Source organism: Zalophus californianus, chromosome 5, assembly GCF_009762305.2.
Source record: "Zalophus californianus isolate mZalCal1 chromosome 5, mZalCal1.pri.v2, whole genome shotgun sequence".
NCBI classification, from domain to species: Eukaryota; Metazoa; Chordata; class Mammalia; order Carnivora; family Otariidae; genus Zalophus; species Zalophus californianus.
In genome coordinates this window covers 108,458,085-108,485,538 of record NC_045599.1, presented here as the reverse complement: position 1 = coordinate 108,485,538, position 27,454 = coordinate 108,458,085, and the positions used below count along the sequence as shown (strand labels likewise).

Sequence of the window (27,454 nt, the reverse complement as noted above, 5' to 3'; positions counted from 1 at the left end):
CCCGGCTTCCCGCACCCGCCAGCCCAAACCTCGGGAGGGCCCCAGGAGCAGGGGGCGGGGCTTCGGCCTCCCCCGAGCCCCTCCCCTCCTTCCTCCTCCCTCCCCGAGCCCCTCCCCCCTCAGGCCCGTCCTCTCCGCCCTCCCTCCCCTCTAGCCCTCCCTCTCCTCCTCTCTCCTCCCTCCGCGGCTGCTTCTCGGCCCCCTCCCTTTCCCGTCTTTCCTCCTTCCTCCTCCCTCCCCTCCCCGCCCTCGCCCTCACCCCTCCCCCCGCCGCGCCCCGGCCGCCAGAGGCTGAGTCACCGCTGCGGCGCTGCGGGCACCGCGGGCGAGCAGGTAGGGAGGGTGCGAAGAAAGCGACGTGCGCCCGTCGCCGCCACCACGGACGGGGCTGCGTGCCTGCGCATGGCCCTCTGCGGGAGAGGCCTGGGTGGGGGCACCGATGGGCGCCGGGGCCGCGGCGGGGAGGGGCGGGGGGCCCCGGCGGGCGCGGATTCCGCCGCCCTTGCAGCAGCCACTTTGCGGCATTCTGAAAGAGCTGCACGTGGGATGGAGTCATAAACTTACACCATTAGGATGGCATCCAGGCCAGGCAGCGCGAGCTGGCGGCCCACGGGCAGATCTCCCCTGCACCTGGTCTGTGTTTGACCCACTGAGTGTTTTTTAAATTTAAGCAGATACCGGTATTTAAACACCATATGATATTCCGTAGGGGGAACATCAGATTCCCAACCCTTGAAAAATGAGAATAACATGGCCACACCGGACCCATATTTCCCAGGACAATAGCCTAATGCTGAGTGCGGCCGCCTTTTTTAGGGCAGTACATCTTTCTCGTTCGCCACAGTCCCCACCACACCTTCCTTTTTCACCTAGGCCACTGAACTTCCTTGAGGCTACCTGCCAAGCCCTTGATCTAGTGATTACTAGCCCTGTGCATCCTACCCATTTCTCAGATGTCAGTGGGGAAGTGGAGATGGGAGTTTCCCAGAGTCACAGAACATGTGGCCTTAACGCTGAAAGGGAAGCCAGCCTTTTCTCACCCACCCATCTTTTCCAGCAAACCATCTTGCCTCCTTTGGTATGAGGACTAAGAAAGGGAATTGTCTTGCGAAAGGTGGGTCCCAGAACATGATCTGGGGATCAGAGTGCGCCCCAAATGGGAGATGATTTGGAGCAGTAATTAAGCAGGAGAAGGGTCAAATAGCTTTACATTTATTCCTGGATGAGAGCAAATCATACTAAGAAATTGAGCAGAAGCAGAGCAGCGCCTCCCTGGAGTTGATGGTACCATTCTGGGTCTTTCTCTTGGGGTCACAACAGAAGGCAAAACTGGGGCAGGTGGATGGATGGGGGAGCTGACAGTTCTGGCAAATTTGGTTAGAATAAGCTGTTTTCAAGTCCCTGGAGACTTGGCCCGTGAGACACGAGACTGTTGTGTAAGGGGTTGCAAAAGCAGTTATTGCTTGGATTATTCTCTGGTGCTTCTCAGCCTGTGATGTGTACATGACGAGTCTGGTAAAATGCAGATTCGAAGTCAGTAGGACTGGGATAGAACTTGAAAGCCTGTATTTCTGACAAGTTTCCAGGTCATACCAATACCGCAGGCCCCCAGACCCCACTCTGAGCAAGGCTCCGGACTCTTTGTGCCTTCTAGTTCATTCCTAAGGGTCAGTGCCTCATGGCAACCAAAGGAGGGGCTCAGAATCTCACAGACCTGGGCGTGAGTCCCTGCCCACCGCTGAGTAACCAGGTAACATTGGGCAGGCCGCTCATCTTCTGTGTGCCTCAATTTTCTCATCTGTTCGATTGGAATCAAAGGATACTTCCTCTCTTAGGAGGATGGGAAAGGAAGAATGAACTAGATGTGTGGCCCCAGCACAGTGTGTGGCTTGTGGTAGGTGCTCTGTAAAGGTAGTTTCTGTTACCGTGTGCTGTGTGGGCCAGCCCATAAGCAGTGACACCCATCAGCAACCTGGTTAGGGCGGGGGATATAGAAGACATTTCAGGATAAGGATCAAACCCCGTAATATGGCCTTCCAGGCCTTGCATGGCATGGTCACTACTCGGCCCACCCCTTGCTGCTCTTCTCCATTCTGTCCATGCTTCAGCCGCGCTAGCCGCTTATAGGTCCTTCAGGCATGGTACTTTCTCTCCTCAGAGGCCTCAAACATGCTGTTGTTCTTCATACTTCTATCTGTCTGGCCCCTTATCCTTCAGTTTCTAGCTCCTATATCACTTTCTCAGAGATGCCCACCCTTGATCCCCAGAATCTCTCAAGTTAGGATTTAGGGAGTATATTCTGGTAGAAAGGGAAAGCGGGGACATCTCTTGAGGCTTCGTATATATAGGGAGGTCACCATTCTTACTTAGATCCTACATTTAGAGCAGCTTTTGAGAGGGAGATTGTGGGGGGGGGCAGTCAGAGAAACTAAACACTGCCCCTGCCTTTCTGCAAAATAGAAGAGGGCACAGCCTGGGCAAGCAAGCAGGAACTGGGCTTCAGCTTTCGTCTGCCCTCTCAGCTGGTTACCTTTGTGCAGTATACAGACTGTGCAACCTTATGTGGCAGCCCAGAGGGCTAATGCTTCCCCCAGGCTGCCTCGTGACCTGCTTAATCCTCCTGCCTGGATTAAGCTCCTTTTATAAACTTTCTTAACTCCGTAAAACTCATCGCAATTGGAATTAGGTATCTTGGGAATGATTTATTTAAGCTCTGTCCCCTGCAGTAGACTCTCTATTCCATCAAGGCAAAGTCTATCCATCTTGTTCTAGGCTGCATTCTTAGCTTGATGCCTGCAACAAAGCAGGTGCTTCTTAAATATTTGTCGAATATTCCAGGAGCTCACTGTCTACTAAGGGAGATCGAACTCACTGAAATTAGCTGTGGCATGAGATGGGCAGGCATGGAGGCTGGTGCAGCCCCAAGGAGGGAGAGGTCACTTCCAGCCAAGGTCATCCAGGGATGCTCGCGGAAGACGTGGTGTTCAGCTGGGTCTGACAGAATAGGTGGAGTTCACCAGACCCACATGAATGGGAGGGTGTTCTTGGCAGTGGAAACAGCAAAAGCAAAGGTACAGAGGGAGAAAAGTTCAATGTGTTCCTATGAGAAGTCACAAATTACAGTCAGCCGACTGGCCAAATGTGTTTTGCGAATTAGCTGCCAATATTAAAAAAAAAAATCAGGAGATTTCACATAAAGATCCAGATTTCCGGATTTTCTTTAGAAGAAATTGGAAGGTACCACAGAGGTCTAATTGCCTGGCCCTGGGAAGTGACAGGCCCTTTAGAACGTCTGTGGTTGCTCAGACCACCTTTCCCAGCTGTGTTCGCACACCCAGCTCTCCTTGTTCCTTGCTGTTCCTTCCTGGCTTGCCGTGCAGCTGGCTAGCAGACCATTTGATGGGCCCATGGGAGATGCGAGGGAAGTTGGTTCAGATGGTATAGGCACTTAAATGCCAGACTAAGGAAGTTGGCAGATACCCACCCTGAAGGAAATGAGGAGCCACTGAAGGATCGTGAGCTGCAAAACTTTACTGTAAATCATGGTAAAGCTTTGGGGGACTCCCAAGAAGGTCCTCGAGGCCTGTAAAGAACACGCAGAAGAGGCATAATAACCCAGAGTGAGGGAGCACCAGTGCCCCATTGGGTTTTTTTAGACTGGTAAATAACAGGCCTCCTCAGCTCACTAAGTAAGCTGGTAACTGCAGGGATTTGGGGGTCTTCTCCAGCTCCCCAGGGCACAGCCCACAGCTGCCCTGGCCAAGCCTGACTTCAGAAGCAGGAACTCTGGGCCAAGGAAGCTGGGGAAGTTCTGGAAGCCGAAGGAGTGGTGAGCTCTGCGTGGGGCTTTCAAAGAAAATAAAACATGGACTGACCCAGGGCTAGGGGACAGGGTGCTCCCTAAAGGCAGAATTTTCATCTTAAAGGTTTCTGATTACTCACACACAGGTGACCTCTAACTTGCTTTGGCTTAGCCTTGAATATTTTCAAACACATCATTTTTCTTTAAAGATCACTGTCATTGTTTTCTGTTTATAAAAATAGTATACTTGTTAGAAAAAGGGAAATAGAGAAAAATAGAGAGGAAGACAGTAGTTATCAGTAACCCTGCCACCCAGAGGTAACATGTTGGTGGATTTCCTTACCTTTATTTATTTTTGTTTTCAGTGTATTTATACTCTTTAAAAATGAAGTAAGGGTCATATTTCATATACAATTGACTGCCCTTTTCTGATGATCATTATACCATGAATGTGTTACCATGAGAATATATTAGTGCATCTTTCTGCAAAATCCTTAAATAAGAAATTCACAATAGGGAAGTAAACGTTATATGTTGGCATCGCTTTTCCAGGTTATTAAATATGCTTTGAAAAAACACTTTGGATGTTTGTTTCCTTCCATTCTCAAAGTAGTCAGGAATCTGCATTTCTTCATCTTTCAAAACAGATAAAAGAGGGATTATTACCCCATACTGAATTACAGAGATGAAGCGATTTACCCAAGTGAGTAGCTGTGGGGGAGGGGGAGCGGTGGGGGTGGTGGTGTGCCTGAACTACAAGCCCCAGGCCTGAGTCTAAGTTAGTGCTGGGGGGAAGGGACGGGGACACAGGATGCCCTTCCCCACCCCAATCTTAGTTAGTTTAGATCAGGTCAGCTGTGCTTTAAATACTGGAAATCAAGGAAGGCTTTAAACTGAGTGCAGTTGATCTGGGTGGATTTTGTGAAGGAGGCAGGTTTTATTCCAGATCTGGAAGGTTTGTCCAATTCATAGGTAAATTAGTGGCAGACACCCAAGCCTCCTGACTCCCAGGTTAATAATAATAACCAGCCTTTATCATGTGGCAAGTGCCTTACTAGGTCCTTAAATACTACTTATGTTATTTAATCCTCATCCCGAACCTTATGAAGCACTGTTATTTTCACCAATTTAAAAATGATAAAAACAGAAGCACAGAGAGGGGATGTGACCAGCTCAAGGCTGCACAGCTGGTGAGTGAGGGCAGAGATTTGAACCAGGCAGCATGGCCCCAGAGCAGTTCCTGTCACTCCATCTATGCGCCCTCCCCACCTAGGCTGAAGGATGGACCGCAAGGGCCCGGGAAGCGGGGACTCTCCACCCCAGACTGGGGTGGGGGGTGGGGATAGGGGATAACTCAATGGCTGAGAGGCTGTGCGACAAGAACCAACCAGGGAGGATACCCCATCCCTCAGAGAGGATTCCCAAAGTGGGAAAATATAGATTAAAAAAACGAAGTATTCCCCAGAGTATTGGGCAACCTGGTGGCTAGTCCAAAGCGGTTGTGTCTTGGTCCCTCTTTGATTTTGAAATAGACTCCATCCTGAAAGAGTAGCAGACTTGGAATTAAGAGACACGACACAACTAGTCCTGTCTCTGCCAAGATCTGACTGATCTTGGGCCAGTCGCTTCCCCTCTTTGGTTCCTGGAGGTTAAGACTGGTCCTTCCTGCCAGTCTTTGCCGCTCAAGTCTCACTGGGATGTGGCCCACAGGTTGCTGGGTCTCTGGGATGATGCAGTGGAACCCCAGCGGCCTGCAGGGCTCTGGGGGCCCAGAGTGTGGGGCCAAAACTGGGCGTCTGCCCTGCTCCCAACGTGCCCCGCCCCTAAATCCTTACCCCCACCCCCATGCCTGGGAGAGTAAGGGTCAGCTCACAAGCCTGGGAGGCACTTGAATTCCTCCCTCCATCTCTGCTCGTCAGGTCCCGCTGGCCTGTAGGAATGCCTGGCTTGCCCCCTAAGAGCTCACCCCAGCAGCTGTCCACTCATCCTTCACAGGCCTGAGTTCCCTGGTGCACGTTCCCAGACAGCCCTGCCGCCCAGACCAGGAAACCTTCACTTGCTCCCCACTGCCGCTGGAGTAACGTCCAAACAATGACTGAGAAGGCCTGTCTCCACCTGCCCCCAACCTGCCTCCCCAACTCCTTTGCCCTGTCACCTTAACATAGAGCTTGGTGATTCTTAAATGCAGAGGCTCGGGAGTCAGGCAACCAGATTCAAATCCTGAGTCGGCCTGTTTCTAGCTATGTAACCTTTGACAAGTTACCACATATCACTCAACCTTGACTCCACACCCTTAAAATGGGGGTGGTAGCACCCATTCCATAGGACTGTGTGAAGAATTAAATGAGTCACTTAGCATAGTTCCTGGAACACAGTAAACTCACCCTAAGTGCTTGGTGTCGTTATAACAATTCTCAACCACATTCGGCTACCACCTCCGACTTCCTAAAGCTGGTCATGCTCTTTCCCAGCACTGTGTCTCCATCTATGCCTGGAAAACCCTTCCTCTTCCTTTTTCTCCACCTAATAGGCTCCTACACACTCTTTAAAGCCCTATCCAAATGTCACTGTGACGACTTTACCATCCTTCCCAGTTCCTTTCTCCTCTGTTACCACCTTAACCCAGGGACCACACAGCATCGCCAGTGATGGGACAACCAGGTTTCTGTGCCTTCTAATAGGATGCAGTAGACTCCATAGCTCCACCTGTTTTGGCTTTTGCCAAAAATGTTAAGCCTAAATCTCATCAGCTCTTTAAAGCTAGCTTCAGTTTACAGGAATTTCAGAGGTAGAGGAACCCACTGAATAACACCCAGAAAAGCAACCAGACAAATCCAGAAGGTGGGACAGTTTAGAAGACAACAGGCATGATCTCTTAAAAGTCAATGTCCTGAAAACAAAAGCAAAAGCAATGGGAGAGGAGGTTCTAGATTTAAAGAGATCGAAGAGTCTTAACAACTATAAGATATGATGCTTGATTGTATCTTGGTTCATTTTTTTTTTTTTTTTGAGCTATTGAGACCATGTTTTTGGACAATGGGGGAAATCTGACTATGAACTGGGTATCAGATGATGTAGGAAATGATTGTTAATTTTGTGAGTTGAGGTAAGTGTATTGTGATTATGGAGGAGAACTCTTTATTTTTGGGGAGGCAGGAAATGCATGCTGAAGTGTTTAGGGCTCAAGTGCTGGAATATCTGTAATTAACTTTCAAATGTTTTAGCCACAAATTTAACATATAGTGAGATAAAGTAAATATGGTGAAATGTTTACGATTGTTGAATCTGTGTGATCGGTATGTAGGTATTCAGTTTATAGTCCTTTCTACTTTTCTGTATGCTTCAACATTTTCATAATAAAAAGATTCTTCATTGAGATATAATTGACAGATAACTATATTGGTTTCAGGTGTACAACCAATAATTTGATCTATGCATATATTGCAAAATGATCACCACAATAAGTCTAATTACCATCCATCACCACACAGTTACAATTTTTTTTCTTGTGATGAGAACTTTTAACTCTCTTAGCAACTTTCAAACATACAGTACTGTAACTACAGTCACCATGCTGTAGGGTATATCCCCAGGACTTCTTTTATTTTATAAAAAGGTCTTTTAAATGCTTTTCTTGGGCTCCCACGGCAAGTTTTTGGGCCTTCATTAAAACATGAATCACAATATATGGAGGTGATGTATACTGGGGGGTCTTGCCATTCAGATTACAGATTATGAACTCCCCGGGGGTAGGAACCAGATCAACTGTATTTCTCTCACGGTGCCAGATTTATAATAAATACTCATTAAACATTTGTCGAATGAATGAAGACTGTGCTATTGCTGTAGTGCATGATTCATCAGTAAACTTACTCTTAGGAATTTCCAGAATGAAAAATGCTCATGGCAAACTTTCATCTAAGCCCCTAATTTTGTTTGTCGTGGATTTTATGCATTAATTTTGGCTTTTAAAATATTGCATTCGAGTATTATTTTTCTAGGTTACTAAGTGTTGGGGGCCTCCCTTATTTTAGTGCTGGAGACACCCTGATATGGGCCCGATAAAACAAGTTTTTTGGCACATGGCTAATGCCCCATTGCCCTCTGGGAATCCTTCCAGGTCCTATCACTTTGTCTGACAGAATTGACGTTTGTTTGGCCTCACTGTAACATTGCTCTTGTCATCTGACCTGAAGAGAGGTTTGCAATCTGCAGTGCTTATTTATTTTGCTGCCCCAGCAACATTCTCCCTTCTTTGGCAACAGCAACTCTGTGCGGCTTGAGGACCCTCCTCTCCCTGTCTGCAGAGCCGGACTCCAGCCGGTAACCCAGAGGTGGGCATGTGACTCCATTCCGCCAATCAGAGCCTTGCAAACCCTGGCCATGGTGATTGCTTTGGAGAGGTCATGTGACTCAGTTACAGCCAATGAGACTCAGTTCTGGGGGTTTGACCTGAGCTCTGGGGAAGGGGACCTTTCTCTTTTCTGTGGGGAGCTGGAGGGAGCATGGAAGGCACCATGGGGACTTGGGCCTCTCTGAGACTGGAGCTCACACAGAAGATAGAATACGGTGATGGAGTCAGGGAGGAGACATCCTGATAGTGTTTGAGCTCCTGGGTCCGGCTGTGCACAAAGCAAGTCTGCTGTCTGAACTTAAGGGATGTGTGGGCCAACTTCGCCTAAGTCAGTTTGAGTTGTGTTTCTGTCACTTAGATGGTTCACTCCCTCTTGCCTGTGGTCTGGCCAGGCTGGCCCCAAGAGATGCCTTGGGGAAGCCGGGCACCTAGCACCACACTTCCGCCCTGAAGGTCTCCATCCAAGGTGCCTTTCATCCCTGGGCAGCCTTGGAGGGCAGAGGATTGATAGAAACCACAGTAACTCGATAGAGCATTCCTGAGCACTGGTGCACTGTCAGGTCCTGTAGTAAATATTTACACATCGATTTACTCCTTGTGTCCTGCAACAGTTCTACAAAGTCCATTCCATGAACTCCAGGCTGAAATCATCCATCTACTCCCAGACCAACTGTCCCAAATCAACAACTAGAGGCAAAGAGAAGGCCCCAGTTAACCAGCAGACAAGCCTGCTTCCCACTCCATTTGGTCTCTTTTGTCAATGGGTTGACTTTCTAGGAGGTCGACTCTTAGGTATTAACAAACCCTTCCCCCCACCCTTCCCCATAACACTGTCTGCATCTTGAAGTGAAGGGCCTAAGGGCAGCTTCCTTTAGCCTGGTAGTGTGCTCAGGATCTAGAGCAATGTAGGCTTTCAAGATTGGTAGGTGGGCTGACCCATTGGCCATCTTTGCCATCTGTGCTCATCTGTTCATTCAACAAACATTTATTGAGTGCCAGGTACACGCCAGATCCCATTCTAAGCACCGGGGATACAATCGTGAACAACCCCCCGGGGCAGTCTCTCCCCCCAGGTTGCTGACAGTCTTGTCAGAGAGGCACGCGTTAAACAAATAATTTCACATGCAGTTATTTAATTACAAGAATGGTAAGCACTGAGTGGGAACAGTTCAGGCTGTTAGGATTGTTATGATCGAGCGCTCATTGTGGCGCTGTGTTTGATGCTGAGTGCTGGGCAGAATGGGGAACCAGGCACGCCCTGATCACTGCACACAAGACACACAGCGCCAGACAGGCTGTGTGTCTCCAGCCTGCAGCCTGTGAGCAGCTGCAAGGTGACAGTTTTGACATCCACTTGAAAGAACAACTTCACTCCTGCTTCCACAGAACCGAATATATTTAACCGGTTCTGTTCGCCTCCCATTGGTCTTACTGTGTCTTTCTCTGACCCTCAATGGTTTTTACTAAGGCTGGAGAAATTGGGACCAATGGTCACTGAGCCAACTGAGAATGTTTTGTTGGGCTCTGTAAAAATAGGGTCTTGGGGAGAAATACACATGGTTTCATGGAGAGGAGAAGGCATCAGGAAAAGGAAGGAGCTGGGTTTTTTAAACTCCCTGTGCTCTGTGGCTCCAGCAAGCTGGGGACAGGAGCTAAGCTTAGAGGGCAGGCCTTTTGTGATATTTCTGGCTGCCTGGCCCCAAGGGTGCAGACCAGAGTGTGGTGCCCAGCTCACCACAGGGAACTTTCTGGATGGCTTGATTATTCAGAGCATGTGATGCTTTGGCTCCAGCAGCCTGAGGCAGGCAGGGATTCTGCAGAGCTGGGAATGTGGTTCTCACCAGCAGAGGTGAGCACGCCCGTGTGTGTGTGTTCGTTGAGACCTAGCAGGTCTGGCCTGGTCATTTTTAGAGCCATCTTCCCAGTGGGATGAAATAGAATCACTTGGCCCTCTGGCCCTGATCCAGGCCTGAAATGTGACAGCATGGGGAGAAATGGAAAGGAAGGAGTGGCCTCTGACTGTATCCCCCACTAGACTGAAGCACTCTGAGGGCAGGATATGCAGTTGATTCTTTTTTGTGTCTCCTGAGCCTGACACCCTGGGATAGATGTCTTTCATCAACAGCAGCATTGCTACCATATATTGAGGGCTTACTATATGCTAGGCATTAGTTCATCTAATCCTGACAACAACCCCATGATGTAGGTTCTTTTTTTTTTAAGATTTTATTTACCTATTTGAGAGAGAGAGGGTAGGTGAAGGAGGGTTAAGAATCTCAAGCAGCCTCTGCCCTAAGTGTAGAGCCCAACGTGGGGCTCGATCTCATGACCCTGAGATCATGACCTGAGCCAAAACCAAGAGTCAGACACAAATGACTGAGCCACCAGGTGCCCCCATGACATAGGTTCTGCTAGTATCCTCATTTTACAAGGAACTGGGGCTCAGGGAGGTGGCGCAAGAGCCACACAGATTTAACCATTTGAGAGCAATATAGAATGTAGCATTTTGTCCTTTTGCCAATGCCTTTCCTTCTATCGATAATAGTAAAAGTAAATAACCTACCCACTGAGGTCTGACTCTTTTACAGTCCCAGAGTTAAGTGTTTTATGTATATCATTTCATTTAATCTTCATATCAACCTATGAAGTAAGTATTACTATACTTCTGAGAAAAGAGAGTAACTTGGCCAAGGTCACAGCTAGTAAGTTACAGAGCCAGGATTCAGCTTAAGAATGTATGGCTCCAAGATCTGATTCTGCTGAGCATCAGAGACCTCTTTCAATTTCTGGTTCCTCCACAAAACAACCGTGTGCCTTGGCAAGTCATTTAACTTCTCTGGGCCTCGTTTTCTGCATCTGTAAAATGGGTAGCTTGGGCTCAATGATATGTGAGGGTCAGCCCCCCTCTAGCTCTGATATCTAGACTTTAAAGCCCTTGAGGGACATCACCTCTGTATTCCTAGAACTCAGAAAAGGGCCTGGCTGGGAGTGGGTACCAAGCTGACATATGTTGAGCCAAGTCTATCCTGATGGGGACCTGGCTCCTCTGTCTGCATAAACTTGCCATTTCTCTACATTTCGTAGCCTCCCCCTACCTCTTGTGGTCCAGAAATTATCCATTTTGGTTGTTTTCCATTTTTCCTATTTAAAAAATGCTTCTATATGTCTCTTAATGGACTAAAGTTTCTCTTGAGTATAGATCTGGATGGGGAATTTTTGGATCATGGGGCATACACAAACAAATCACTCTCAAAAATTGTAGGAATTTACATTCCCACCAACTGTGAGAGCTACCTTTTCCCTGTATCCTTTCCAAACTTTGAGTTTGTCAGATTTAAAAAATTTTGTTGATTGGTTGAGTGTGAAATGTTATAAATGTATTTTAACTTTTCATAGCAGAATTTTTCAAGTATTTACAAAATAACAGAGGAATAGGGTAATGAATTTCTATCTACCTGCTACCCACCATCCAACCCCTTTCCAATTTTGTTTCCTTTTCACCACCCAGGGGCGCCTGGGTGGCTCAGTCATTAAGCGCCTGCCTTCGGCTCAGGTCATGATCCCAGGGTCCTGGGATCGAGCCCCGCATCGGGCTCCCTGCTCCATGGGAAGCCTGCTTCTCCTTCTCCCACTCCCCCTGCTTGTGTTCCTGCTCTCGCTATCTCTCTCTGTCAAATAAGTAAATAAAATCTTAAAAAAAAAAAAAAAGATTTCACCACCCATTCTTTTTAACCAAATCCGAGTAATCATTCCATTTCATCTCTAAATGTTTCAGCAAATATCTCTAAAAGATAAGGACTCTCCCCTTTAATTTTTTTATTTTTTTAATTTCTTTTTTAAAGATTTTATTTTATTTATTTGACAGAGAGAGACACAGCGAGAGAGGGAACACAAACAGGAGGAGTGGGAGAGGGAGAAGCAGACGCCCCGTTGAGCAGGGAGCCCCATGTGGGACGCTGAGATCATGCCCTGAGCCGAAGTCAGATGCTTAATGACTGAGCCACCCAGGTGCCCCAGGACTCCCCCTTTTAAGCATAACCACAGTGTATCATCAAACATCTCCAAATGTCAACAATAATTCCTCTATATTACAAATATTCAGGTCATGTCCACATTTATCCAATCATCCCATATTTTTAAAAATAATTGCTTGAATTAAGAGTCAAAGTCCATACAATGTGATTGGCTAATATTTCTTAAGTTTCTTTTAATCTAGAGGTACCCCTCTCTCTCTCAATTTTTAATATCTTGACATTCATTTGTTAAAGAAATCGGGTTGATTTTCCTGTTAGGCTTTCCCCTAGTTTGGCTTTTGCATATTGTGTCCCCACGGTATCATTTCATGTATTCCTCAGTCCCTGTATTTCCTATAAACCAGTAGTAAGGCTAAGAACAGGGGTTGGCAAACTATGGTCCATGGGCCAAATCTAGCAACTACCCTTTTTTGGAAACAGGATTTTGTTGGAACACAGCTCCTCCCATTTGTTTAGCTATTGTCCACAGCTGCATTTTGTGCTCCAACAGCAAAGTAGTTGCCACAGAGACCAGACACTGTAGCCCGTAACGGTTAAATTACCTGGCCCACTGGAGACAAAGTTGGCCAACACCTACTCCAAAGGCTTGATCAGACCCCTGCTTGATTCTTGGGGCATGATTTCTTCATAGGAGGTGGTGGCTAATTCCACCAAGAGGCCCATTACATCTACTTGTTTCTCTTTTTGTAGGATTATCAGATCAACTAATTCATAAGGAGTTGCAAAATGGTGATATTCCGAGTTAATCCTTCTTCATTCCTGTTTCATTTAATTTGTTGGAATGCTTACATAAAAAGCACCTTCCTCTCATCTACTCTTTGGTTGCCTGAGGCACAGTTCTTACAGGAAAGACAGAATAAATACTTAATTGTCTCCCTTTATTTACCAGGTTTCAAAATGCAGTGAGTTGATTTCCTAATATCTTTCAGAGATGATCACTGAGGTTTCTTGTTTATTTTTAAAATATCATTATGAACTCACGGATTGAAATATATTCAATGTTTTCTACTCATTGCAGTTCTTTTCTTTACCAATGCTGAAATTGTCTGGACTTTGGCAAATGGGAGTCTCTTCTGGTTGTCTCCCAAGGCCCTTTGCCACAACTCTAGTTTCCTTGATTTGTGGCATTAAAAGTCTATGTATGTGTTGTACATTTTCTGCCCCAAAGCTGGAATCAGCTATTTGGTTTTTTGAGGAGCCTGGGTTCCTTTACAGAAAATCGTATTTAGAGACCACAATCTGGCACTAAAGGTGCTCACTAAAGTGTTGGTTGTTGTTTCTAGACCTGACAACAATAGGGAACCTGGTGCTTGTTTTCAGACTGGCTACATCAAAAATTCACACTGGGACTTCTGATTGAAATCCAGGATTGTAAAATTTTTACTTAACTCTTTTTGTCTTTCATTTGTCTCTCCTTTCTCTCACACCAAAAGTCCTGGTTCTCAAAACCACCAACAGGAAACTCACTTGCTTTACCGCACACTACCCATCCGACAGTTTCAGAATAACAATCCCAGCGTTCCTACCAACAACAGGAGGGCTGAGAACAGGCAGCCCTTTTTAGAAATCAGAGTAAAAAATTCTGAAAACAAAAATGGAAAGGAATTGAACAGGAAGGGTCTGTGCTGACCCCGTGTCACCATGTGGCAGTTTGCATTGCTGCTGTGATTTTTAGTCCTATGTTGTTGGTCAGGATTTGATTCCTCAATGTAGGAAACTCCTGAAATCATAGCCCTTGCCCTTTGGGAATTTACACATGTCTACAGAGTGGAAGAAACATGAGGTAAAAGCAGTGTAGGCTCGTGGAATGATTTGTTTTATTGGTAACTCAAGTGTGCTGATGAACTCCAGACTTCAGTTTCCCTCCATAATGAGTGAGTCTCCAAATACACCTGCCTCAGGGCCTTTGCACTTGCCGTTCCCAGTGCCTGGAACACTCTTGCTCCAGTTCTTTTAATGACTGGTACCTTGTTATTATTCAAGTCTCAGGTTCAATATCACCTCTTCAGAGAGGGCCTCACTGACTACATAATCTAAAATAGCCCCCCCATTACTTTATCATATCAGCCTATTTTATTTCTTCATGGTACTTTAACCTACCTAACCTATTTACTTGTTTATGTCGATCTGTCCTCTCTCTAGAATGCAAACTCAATAAGGTCCTTGACTTTCCTGTTCACCGATGTAGCCCTAGGACTTAACACAGGTATGGCACATAATAATTGCTGAAGAACAATGCCTGTAGAATGAAGGTATGCCTGCTACATGAATGGATGAGCTAGATAATCCCCCAAGTCCTTTTTAGCTCTACGTCTATGATACACTCAATAAATTGAGTGGAGACTCACATACAAGCATGACTGCACCATCTTACAGATATGGAAACTGAGGCAGTGAGTGGCTTGCCAGAGGCCTCACCGAGAGGGAGGTGGTGTGGTCCAGGAGCAGTGTATGGAAAGTCAAAAGCAGGAGACTCAGGTTTGGGTCCTCACACCCTCCTACTCCATCAGCCTTCCTTCCAAGAGCTGCGTGAGCTGGACAAGCCATTTCATATCTCCAAGGACAGTTTCTCCATCGACAGAGGAGACATACAAATAACTCTGGTCTAGGGTTACTGTGAGATAGTGAAGCTTTGAGAACTGAATGGCCCTAGGCACTTTGCAGAATGTTTGCCCTTTCTTTACCTCCAGCTGGTCCTGTGGTTCGGTTGGGGATGAGGAAGGAAGCCCAGGGAGGAAGGGCTGTCTGTGGAGGAAGGGAGAGCCAGCTGGTTGCCACGGTTTGTTTTCTCACCTGAGTCCCCAGCCCTCCCCTAGCCTTGCTTCTCTCACCTGCTCAGGTAAAGAGGTAGGGGGAGCCTTGCTCAGCCAATGAACTGCAGTCATTCTCTTAAAGGCACCCAGCCCCTAGCAGGAAAACCAGCCATACCACCTGGAGAGCTCCCCGGTGGGGGCCAGAGGCAGCTTGTAATTCAGCCCTCCGTGGCCACCCGGGACCCCAGGACCTGGTCATCTGATGTCCTGGAGGGTGATTTCTTCAGAGAGGCCTCCTTCACCTTGCCCAGAGCTGGCTTTCCAGGAGGCTCCCATGCCTTGCTGCCCTGGCAGAGGGAAGAAAGACAGCATGGCTTTGGCAACTGCCCACCAGGAAGGAGCCCACAGGTGTGAAGGAGAAGCCATTTCCCTGTCCTGACCCCCTGCAGCAACCCTGGTGAGTCCTGACAATCCGGGCTTCTTGAACCTCAGCCCAGCAGGGTCTGGTGGGAAGATCCTTCTCCAGAAGGGCAGAAACCTTGGATACTGGTTCCAGCCCTGCTGTGTGACCTTGAGCGAGTCACTCCAGCTTTCTGAGCCTCAGGTTCTCCATCTGGGAAAATGAGGAGCTCCAATTTTCATGTCAGCGTTCTCCTTTTCTTATTTTCCCCTGTCACAACACTTGTTTTGAAAGACTTTTGTCTGCCAAGCTGTACCTGTTACATAATATCATTAATTGTCCCCCCCCCCCCCCCGTCTTTGCTAATTGGAACCCTATACTAGCCAATCAGTGTTTCCTGGTCAGCAGGAACAAACCGCAGTGATACCATTGAGCTGATACAAGTTAAACCAAAAGCAAAGAAATGTGGTGTTTTAGTCTGCCTGTGTGAGCTTATCTAGAGTCAATACTGGCTTTTCATTTGGCCTTTTGAAATATGAGAAATAGGGCAATTTTCAGAGAATGGGGATCCTAAGTGGGAGCCCCTAGATCTAGCTTGCATGGTTTATAAGGGCACCAGGCAGAAATACTGCCTTCACACCCCAACCCGGCTTTGGTCTCTATAATACATGGGATGTATTCTTGAAAGTGGGATCCTGTGGCCTGAAAATTTCCTATTTGGGGCCGGACTGCTCCTAGGAGACCCCACACTGGGTTCATACTCCTCTGCCTGAGGTTGGACAACCCTGGATGGGAGAGCTGAGGTGTCCTTCAGTCCTCTGCTAGGGGTCGGCCAGTGGGGTGATGTAAACAGGTAGGTGTGAGCCCAGTATCTGGAGTCCAGGAGCTTATGGTGGACCCAACTTGTGCTGAGAATCAGGACACAGGGCTAATCTGCATTGACTGGCTTTGTAACCTCAGGCAAGTTGCCTAACCTCTTTGAACCTCAGTTTTCCCAGCTGTAAAATGGGGATTGTAATCTTGGCAATGCTTGCCTACCAGGATTATTCTTAGGGCCAAATAAAATTGTGTATATCCTGGAAGCTCAGAGCCCACAGATTTTAAAATGCTTCCCAAATTCAAAGCTTGAAAACAAAAAACCCACAGACATGCATTTTAAAATTGACAAAATAGAGTAATGGATGTTTTATAAAATGTGACTTCCACTATAAAGAATTTTTCCAATTATGATGGAATTGTTGTTGCTTGTTAAGTTCTTTTACTTTTTTACAATACCATTTATTGGGACTTTTTTGAAATACAGACTCATATAAACACAAAGCAGGGGCAAACAGCTCACTGAGTCATGGTATTGACTCCTGGAACTGAACCCCAGGCCGGGAATGTGGCCCTAATGCACGAGGTGGTGTAATATGTGGTTGGAACGTGCACTTTGGAGTCAATCTCGAGTTCAAATACAGACTTTAAGACCTACTGGTGACCTTGGGTGTAAGTCATTTTTCCTGCCTCAGTGTCTTCTAAATTCTAAATTGAGGTAGAAGTAGAGGAATAGCAAAAGTGTTGGCTGGCTAAGTGGTAGCGGTGTTGTTGTTAAGTTGTGGTTCAGCTTAGGACAAGGACTCAGAACCCACATACTTGTTCCATTAGAGGGTCCCAGATCGGGAGGGCTCCTGATCCTTAAAGTGGACTGGGTAAACTGATTCAGAGCAAGACATTTGAGTCTGTCTCCCCATCCATGAAATGGAGCCCCTCACAGCCCTTCCATCATCTGGGGGTGGCAGGAGACTCCTGGAGACATTGGATGAACAGGTCTTTGGAACCAGTCCATTCCCCTGAGTCCAAGGGGCTGTTGTCACTTTTTGCTCCAGGGGCCCGGATAAGGTACCAAGGTTCTTCTATTCAGTCATCTGAGCTTCTTTGCCCTGTCCCTTCTCCCACAGCTCCCTGCTGAGCAAATCAGTCTCAGGGAATGCTGGTTCAGGGTCTTGATGGTACCTCCCTTCCCAGTGAGGCTGCAGGAGAATGAGTGGAGTGAGAGCTAGAATAGAAGTTTCCCAGGAACGGGAAAGGCAGCCCCTCTTGCCCAGGCTCTGGGCAGATGGTGTGTGAGAGCATGTATGTGCGTATTAGTGCACATGAGCTAACAAAATTCAAGTTGAAAAATTCTAATGCTGTGAAGGCCCCCAACAGGTCATGTTAGCCAACCCCCTGCACTGTGTAGGCCTCTCTTCTAAACACTAGAAGGTTGCAGCTGCACCCCTGGGAAGTCTCCTAAACATCTTTCCTTGGTAACCAAACTTGCCATCTCTAAATCCTCCCAAGGGTGTATGCAGGGTATGTGTGAGCATGTTTGAGGGCCTTGCGTATCTACGTTAGAGTTCCATGGAGCACCGAGACCTTGCAGAAAAATAAGCTTGAGGTAGATGGACTGGGGTGCCTTGGGGGTTGGGTATTCATCTAATCACTGTGAAGCTTAGAGGCACTTTAGTGGAGGAGCTACATCTATTGAGCACCTACTATGATTGAATGATTGTGCTAATTGTTTAAAATTCATGATCTCAATCTGTACAGCAGTCCATTTTAGTATTCCCATTTTACAGATGAAAGCTGCAGGGCTCAGAAAGGCTACAGATCTTGAGTAAGATTGCTCAGCTGACAAATGGCCGAACCATGACTCGGGTCTTTGTACAGCTGAATCCAGAGGCTTAGCTCTCACCTGTTCCACCAGAAGTTGCAAATCAGGCCAAATACTAAAGTTCCCAGATCCAATTTGTTTGGTCTACACAGTGTTTTGTTTTGTTTTAACCTCTTAAAATTTAGATGCCAACATTTGAAAATGGAGCTGTTTAATATAAAAAATCTTAATTCAGACTTCTCTTTAAAAATCAGGAGAATGGGGCCCTCTAGGTCCACACCCTCCCATGCCAACCATCAACTTAAACTGATAATCAGCTGCTGCCTCACAACAGATCACGTGACCTAGTTTGCCACAGTTCCCATCACTCCCTACAATCTATCCAGCACACTCTCTCATTTATGTTACCGGCCCAGCCCCACAGGTCTGCAGAGACCTGGGCCCTGGTCCTAGCGCTTGAACTCTGTGACCTTAAGTAAGTTAAAACACTTGTCTGGGCTTCAGCTGTAACCTGGGATAGTGAACACTCTGAAATAACTTGCTAAGTGGCTTTTTGTGCCGTTTGGGAGAGAAACAACACGTTTCCAACATATCCACATCTTGACCACCTGGCTGTGCGTGATGTACAGCCACGTAGGTGACACTAGGAGTGGTGGGTGTTATTCACTCTTTGTCACCATCATTCCGCTGCACTGCATGTCTGATGCTTCTGTGACAGGAGATGTTTGCGGGCAGGTAGGGCCTGGCAGCACTGGTGCTGGCATGATGCCCATTCCCAACACTGCTCAGAGTTCGACTTCCATGTGCCTTGGCTCATCTCTTCTGGGAAGCCTGATTGAGATTTCAACATCCGAGTGTCCTGTTCTGACCCCATTTTTGCTCTAGAGTGTACAAGAGAAAATCTACAGCCCAGCTAAGAATGTTCTCTTTCCTGTTACACACGCACACACACAACTCTGAGTGAGAAATAGCCATGCTTTAGAAGTCTGCACTTCTATCTAGAGTCTTACTCGAGTTCCTGGGATCAGATCTTTAGAGACACGGGTGGACTAGTACAGATGGAAATGTGTAGATCATCTAGTCCAACAATAGCAGATACGTTTCACTTCATTTGCTAATTCCAGTCAACTGGTAGAGGGTTGAAAAGGCTTCTGAAGCTACATCTGAGCATGGAACGATTGATGCTGAGATCTATCAGCGATGTCTACTGTGGACTTGACAAAGGCTTGTAGCAGGACTTGCGCCAGCAATTATACCAACACGAAAACTGGGGAACCGAGGTGACTTGCCCAAAGTCACTCAGCAAGGCAAGGAAGAGTCCGATCCGGAAGCAGGGTCTCTCTTCACCTTGAGGCCACTGTTGATTCCACTGTATTAGCTCAGTGAAGACAATTGAGACTGGGCAGGGAAATGAGAAACAGGACTCTGACCAATGAGTCCTGGCTCCCCTGGAAGCCTGGCTGGGGTCGGGGCTGAGGAATTCAGTTCTGTGCCACTAGACCGAGCCCTGCCAGCCTGGGCCTGATGCCTTCTGCTCTACTTCTCAGAGTCCCTTTGCTCCTGCCCCACTTTCCTGTCTCACTTTCCTCGGGCTCAGAGTGTGCACGTCGGAGCATGGGGCCTCCGGGGATCCTGGGTCCTACGTGTCCTCTTTTGGCAGAGCCTTCAACAAGCTCCCAGCCCCCTCTGTTCTGGAAGAGAAGTCCTAGGACGGGCGCTCGTAACCTACCAACGCCATGGACTCCTCCAGCAGTCTGTGAAGCCGGAAGGACCCCTTTTCAGAATGTTTTTAAATGCCCAAAAGAAAATACCTAGGGCTGTACAGAAAACCAATCCTATCAAAATACGGTTATCAAGATATTTTCAAAATTGTATGGCATCATAATAATGTGCCATACTTTTTAAAAAAGTACTTTTTAAAAAAGATTTTATTTATTTATTTGAGATAGAATGAGAGAGAGAGAGTGCAAGCAGGGGCAGAGGGAGAGGGAGAAGCAGGCTTCCCGCAGAGCGGGGAGCCCGATGCAGGGCTCGATCCCAGGACCTGGGATCAGGACCTGAGCGAAGGCAGACGCTTAACCGACTGAGCCACCCAGGTGCCCCTCAATATGTACTTCTTTATTAATAACTTAAAAATGAGATCTGGCAGCAGATATAATAACTATTGTCATTTTAAAATAATGAGCATAAATGATATTTTGAAAGATCTTTGACAACTATAATGTGATACAGAAATATCTGAGTTCTCCTAGTGACTCAGTCACAGGAACTGTCAGTATTACTGTGGTCACTGCCGACATTTGTAATGGAACAAAGTATTTAACTTGAGTTAGAGGTTAGTGAAAATAAAGATGGAATTTTTTCCTTCCAAGTTCAGACAGTTCTATTTGTGGACCCAGGTGGAGAACCCCTCACTCTAGGATGCTCAAGTAGGAGTCCTCCTGTCCAGTGGTTTACAAACTGTGGGTTGTGGAACCCTGGGGATTCTGATAGTGTCACGGAGGCTGCCAGATGGTGGGGGCAGTCAAGACAACCAGCTGACCAGATAGCCACCTCTGCCTCAGCCTGAGAAGGTTCTTATTTGAGTTCACGTTAGTGATTCGTAAGATTCCTTTGTAAAAAAAAAAAAAAAGGGGGTTCACTTGTTTGTGTATGAATGTCAAGAACCTTCACTTGGCTCCACCCACCTCTTCATATGAGGATGAAGCCGGGAGCAGGGGCAGGAAGGTGCTGGAGGCTTGCTGCCATTTGGTGGGGCTGTGGAGTGCAGGGGAGGCAATGGGAAGCAGCGGGGCAGGGGCAAACTTCCCACCACCTCTCTGCCTGCCAGTCAGTTCAGGGAAGCCATTTTTGTAGCCAAGCGTGGGGCCAAGAGTCAGGAGACCTGAATTCGAGGTTCTAATTGTGCCGCTACCTTAAGTTTCTCATTTGCAAAACAGACAACTGTTGGGAGGGACAAATGAGAAAACATTTCCTTAAGAAAAAGTCATAAAGAGCTATTGAAGGGATTTTAATGTATCTGTCTCTAAGCCTGAGACCCTTTTCTCTGCTCTTCCTCGAGGTCTTGTTCCCCATACTGACAAAGCAGATAGTCCCGCTGACCCAGGGCGGTGTAACTCCAGTTACCCAGCACGCGGCACAGTCAGATTTGTGGTTGGGCCGCCAATCAGGAGTCACCCAGTCTGCCAAGTGACTTCCTCAGTTCCTCCTTCTTGCTGGCCCTACTGCCATGTCATGGTCTCTGGCCTGCATTCTCGAACAGCCCCCCATCTCTCTCTCTCTCTCTCTCTGCCTCAGTCTGCCTTCCATGGAGCCCAAGTACTTCGTGACTCTAGGTTTCTTCTGCTTCAAGGCCCATGGTGTCTCCTCCCTGCACACCAGACCCACTCCAGCCTCCAGAGCATCATAGCCCAGGTTCTTCAGGATCTGCCTCCAGGCTCCCCACACTCTCTCTCCCCCCCACCCCCCATCCTCTTGCAAGGAGGCTGCTGTGGCCCTGCTACTGGAGTCTTCCCTGCCTTTTCCATCTGATTCTCCCAAGCCCTGGGAGCTGTGGGAAGAAGAGATGATTCAGGAAACCAGGAGTGCTTCTCTCCCAGAGGCTGATCTGGAGGGCAGGAGGAAGCTGAACATGCACAGGACTTAGAATGAGTTCAGTTGATGGGGGCCTGGGGCAGGTGTGGCTCTGCCCCCTGTCAGGAGCCAGCAGAGGCTAATTTCAGAGACCAGCCAGGAACGTGTGGTGAGAGCTGGGAGCACCTGCACAGTCAGAGAGAATCTACTACTTGCTACACTTATCTGAACCAGAGGCAGGAACCAGGTCACCAGGAAAAGAATACTGCTGAGTGATGGGGAATTCACAGAATCCCTGATTCTTAGAAGGTCAGAGCCAAAAGGGACCATGTAGCTCTTTCCTCTAGTCTAATTCTTTTTTGCTTCAGATGGAAAAGTAAGGCCCAGAAAAGAGTAATGGCTTGCCCAAAGTCCCATGAGTTTGAGGCAGAGCCTGGACTGGAGCCGACATCTGATTTTCTTCCCTGTTTTCTCCATGTTCTGGGCTCTGGCCTCTGGACCCCTTCCAGAAGACTGAATAACTGGTCCAGGACTGATTTACCAACAATGCGTTAATGTGTCACTTTTGGGCAGTGCAATGTTGGCTCTTACCTGGGGCTGTCAACATCTTAACCCAAAGGGCCCCAGACAGGTTATAAGTATGCTGAGATATAGAGCCCTCAGGTCTCGAGTGGCCAGGTAGAGCCTAAGGCAGCCAGAGTCCCCAAACCTGATGACACAGTCACCTGCAGGCCTCTAACAACCTCATTAGCATAGCCCAGGTGGTATCCAAATGTTATCATGTACGTGATAGGAAAAGTTGGGAAATAATGCTTTAACCCTAGAGCAGGAGAAATTTTAGGGGTGATGTGGGCAAAGGTGGGGAAAGGGAGAGTCTAAAGACACAGGTTCTATCCTGGTACTATAGAGAGGAGAAAAGCATGGTTTCTTTCCACTTAAAAATGTAACATAAATGTTAGATGAGCAAGGATTTTTTATTTCCAATAATTATGGCATAGCTTGTTGAAGACCAACCCTTCCACTGAGAATTGTTAAATGAGCGGAACAAATAAATGTGTGTGTGTGTGTGCGTGTGTGCATTAGAGAGCTACCAAAGCAACAAGGACCTGAGGGTTCAAGATTCCAGAGATAAAAGAAATGCACAGAGGTAAGATCCATATTCAGCTGCCACTTTGCCCTTCAAGGCATAGGCCACTTCTCATATGCCGTCAGATTTGTGGTTGGACTAAGAAGCTAAGCAGAAGCTGAACATCTGAAGGTGTCATAAAACTAAGATATAAAAAATGGATTTCAGGGTCCACCAAATAGGAGTGTCCCTAATAGACACCCCAGGCTTTCAAATGAAACCCCTAAAGGGTTCCACCCTAGGAGTAGAGGCAAATCAGAAATAGACCAGCCCCACAAAACTGAAGACTAGCATATAATCAATTCAGTACCTTATAAAACTTATAAGACTCTTGCTTGCCAAAAGTAAAAATTTCTCTGAAGGAAGATAATACTATTTAGGGTCTCAAATTTTCTTATAATTTTTTATACACAATATCTAGCATTCAATAAAAAATTTCAAAAAATCTCATTAGGCAAACCAAATGGCCAAAAACCAGAAGAAAATATAGACAATAGAAATAGGTCCACAGAAGATCCAGATATTGGCATTATAAGATATGGATTTTTTTTTTAAAGATATGGACTTTAAAATGTGATTTATATATTCAAGAAATTAACTGACAAGATGGAGAATTTCAGCAGAGAACTAGAATCTACCAAGGAAGCTTCAAATAAAACTTGATCAAATGAAAATTCTAAGCCTGAAATACAATAACTGAAATTAAGACGTCACTAGAGGGATATAACAGTACTGTATCTTAAGCACAGCTGAAGATAAAATTAGTGAACTGAAAGATAGGTCAGTAGAAAGTACCCAGACAACAGCACATATAATAAAGAAGAGAGTCATATGAACCATGGTGAAAATGTCTAATTATGTATAATTGAAGTCCCAAGGGAGAGTGGGAGCAAAGTGGGACCGGGGGTAGAAAAAAGGAAAAAGAGGGCAGGGAGAGGAGAGGGGGAAGAAGAGAAGAGAGACTCAGAGAAATGAGGTGATACTGGAAGCAATATTTTATGATAGTCAATAATTTTCCAAACCCGGTGAAAGACATCAAGCCACAGATTTAAGAATCACTTTAAACCCCATACAGAATAAAGAGAAAACTAAACTAGGGCCTTTTATGGTATAACCGCTGAAAACCAAAAATAAGGGGAAATCTTGAAGGCAGTAATAATGAAACTGACAGCTTCTCAACAGAAATAATGAAAGCCAGAAGGCAATGGAACAATATCTTCAAAGCAATGAATGAGACCAGATATTGCATGAGCATAGATTAATGGTTCTCAAGTTTTATTATGGGTATGAATCACCTGGGCTGGAGTGGGAGGAGAGGAGGAGTGTTTAAAATTTTAGACTCCCAAATCCTATCCTAGATATTTGGACTTAGCAGCTCTGGAGCAGAGTCAAGGAATAGACTTTCAAGAAGTATTCTGCTGTTTCTGATGCTGTTGGGCTGTGGTAGATTGTTTGCAATGATGGCTGCAACATTCCCACCATTCCTGTGCCTGTGCCCATTTGCAATGTGACTTTGCCACGATAGAGTTTATTTTTCCTCTTTTTAAATCTGGGCTTGCTCTATGGCTTATTTTGACTGATAGATATCAGTTAACCTGATGTAATGGGACATCTGAGCCTTGGCCTCAAGAGGCCTTACATTTTCAGCATTCACCTTTTGGGACACAGCTGCCATGTTAAAAAAAAAAAAAAAAGTCAAGACTATCCTGCTGGAGACATTTGGAGAGAAAGGCACAGTCAATAGCCAGCACCAACAACCAGACAGATGAGGGAGGCATTGGTCCAACCAGGAGAGAGAAACCATATAGTACACTGAACAGGAAAAGTTTAAAGAATTAGGACTGACTAATAAGAAATAAAGAGAACTCTAAAGAATACAAGAATAGCAAATATAAGGAGCCCCTATTATCCCTTGGGTGGACAAAGAGCACCTGAAGAAGAGCCTCCCCAACTGCCCCCATGGCTGAGATCCAGATCTCATCACAGAGGACATGACTGTGGCCTCTAAATGGCAGAGAGGTCACTGTGGTACCATGCCAGGCCATCCTCTGAAAGTTGCTGGAATTGTGTCCTGTCTTGTTCCAGGAAAGCCATTCATAGGGAAATGTCTCTCCAGAGACACTCTGCTACAAAATCACTTAAGAGAGATTCCTAGGGAAGCTGTTGGCTGCCAGGTGCTGCCGGCCACGTGTACTGCCAGAACCTGATGCTGGAGAAGCCATGCTCTGCAGGAGCTGGCCATGGGGGACCCACGCACGCCGCAGGAGGCTAGTGAGCTGGCACACTAACACCAGGAAGCAAAACGCTTTCTTACTTTAATGTCTCCCCAGCTCCCTCTACTACTGACAAGAGGGAGCATCCTGCCAGCCGGCAAAGAAAACAAATCTAGAAAGGGCCCAGATTCATTTTTCTGGAGCAGGCAAAAAGGGTAAGCAGCACAGGCCATCTTAGGCTAGGTAGCCCCAGTCTATCTCTCTGACTACAGTCGTTTGAGTGACCTTAGAGGAGACAGCACTATCTAGCTAAGCCCAGCCCAAACTGCCAACTTTCAGAATTATGAGCAAATAAGGGTCATTGTTTTTAAGCCCTAAGTTTTGGGGTCATTTGTTTATGGCAAAATATTGTAATACCAATGTTGTAAGCAAGCTGGATTGCGTCCCACTCTTGCAACTTTCTTTGTGCTATTTCCTCTGCCTGAAGTGATATCCTTGGCCTTCTCTACCTGATGGATGTATTTACCTGCAGCTACTTAATTAATTAATGTTTTATTGACTTGTAGAACATATGTAGAAAAGCACACAGTCAGAAGTGTACTGCTCAATACATTTTACCACGGGCTTATCTGGTATTACCTACAGTCAGATGCCCCCCCCCCATGGTCCCTTCCAGTCACTAGCCATGTCCCCAAGGGTAAACAGTGTTCTGACATATTTTTTTAATTTAAATTCAATGAACCAACTTATAGTACATCATTAGTTTCAGATGTAGTGTCCAAAAATTTATCAGTTGTGTATAACACCCAGTGCTCATCACATCACATTGTTCTGACCTCTTATATCATGGTCAGTTTTGCACTTTATATCACCGAATCGTACAGTATGTTCTCATTTGTGCCTCACTTCTTTTGCTCGACATTGTATTTGTGAGATGCATCCATGTTGCTAGGTGTGCTATGTGTAGCTATAGTTCATTTTCATCACTGTATACTTTTCAATTTGGGAAATATAGTACAATTTATATATCTATTCTATTGATGGGTATTCAGGTTGTTTCCAGTTTGGGGCTGTTTTGAAAAGTGCTGCTTGCACATGCCTTTGGGTGAACATGGGTACGTTCACATTTCTTTTGGTTATTATTATAATTAATGGGTTATGGAGCACTCTCATAGTATATTAAAACTTAAAAAATCAAGGTGGCTCAGTCAGTTAAGCATCTGACTCTTGCCTCAGCTCAGGTCTTAATCTAAGGGTTGTGGGTTCAAGCTCTGCATTGGCCTCCATGTTCCATTAAAAAAAAACTTTATAAAAATCAAAATATAAAATGACACACATAGATTAACAACCATGAGAAAGGAGGAAAAAACCAAAAATCTATGCATAGAGTAAAAAGATATTGGAAGAGAAAAATAAAATGTTGACATAGCTTATGGGTAAAGGAAATAGGAGTGATTTTTACCTCTCAATATTCTGTCTTTCCAAATAATTGTAAAATGACCATATATTACTTTTATAGTCAAAGAAACGTTTAGTCCATTTGATCTCCAAAGTCTTGCTCAAATGCCACCTCCTTCCCAGTAGCCTCACCATGGCCATATTCCTGTACCAGCCAATGTCTTACTTCATTTTTATACTCTGGAGCAAAACCACTTTGCAGTAGGAGCACAATACCTTACCTAGAGAAGGTGCTCTCAAAATATCTGACCCTTTCCCTACAGTCACAGAAATTTCAACACCAGCTCACATTTCTCAAAAGAGCACCCCAGCTTGCCAGTAAGAGAGGCAGGAATATGAATCCACATGACTGTCTCCATTTTCAGCTTGAAAACACCCAACACATGGGGCACCTGTGTGGCTCAGTCGTTAAGCATCTGCCTTCGGCTCAGGTCATGATCCCAGAGTCCTGGGATCAAGCCCCACATCAGGCTCCCTGCTCTGCAGGAAGCCTGCTTCTCCCTCTTCCAGTCCCCCTGCTTGTGTTCCCTCTTTCACTATGTCTCTCTCTGTCAAATAAATAAAATCTTTAAAGAAAAAAAAGAAAACACCCCACACACAAAGATTTTAAGCAATAGGCTTGCTGCTGCTGGGCAAATCACTGGTAGGGGCATTCTAAACAGCTCAAGCAGGAAAGAGGAATCTGGTGCAAAACATATGATCTATTAAGTATATTCTGAACAGAGCAAAAAGGCAGGGGTGGAGATTAAGAAAAAAGCAAAAATATGGAAACCTCAGCTTTGCATTACCAGCTGTGTAACTTTGAGCAAGTTAATTTACCTCTTTGAACTCCAGTCCCCTCTCTATCACGTGGGAGGGATGGGAATGGACCAATTTCCAGGATGGCAAATAGGGTTTGACTCTGATTAGGTGGTGGTAGCTGCCTGGAGTGCTATGTTGAGAAAGATTCTAAGGAAAAGTCCAGGCTTAGTAAAAAAGAGTGCTGTGATAGATTAATAATTTCCACCACGAGCAGGGTATTTGAATTTGGTCTTATGTTTATTACATACTTATTTGTCTTTTTTGAACAAACTGCTTGTCAAGATCCTTTCCAGCCCTATGTTCAG

At 46.1% G+C, this 27,454-nt stretch overlaps 1 long non-coding RNA gene across 1 annotated transcript in view; it reads left to right on the top strand.

Moving 5' to 3' along the window:
• Nucleotides 1-216: 216 nt before the first annotated feature.
• Nucleotides 217-27,454, top strand: part of LOC113929759 — a 35,307-nt gene continuing 8,069 nt past the window's right edge. Inside the window, exon 1 of the long non-coding RNA XR_003522319.1 lies at nucleotides 217-333. This is a non-coding gene — a long non-coding RNA (uncharacterized LOC113929759). The remainder of the gene's footprint in view (nucleotides 334-27,454) is intronic.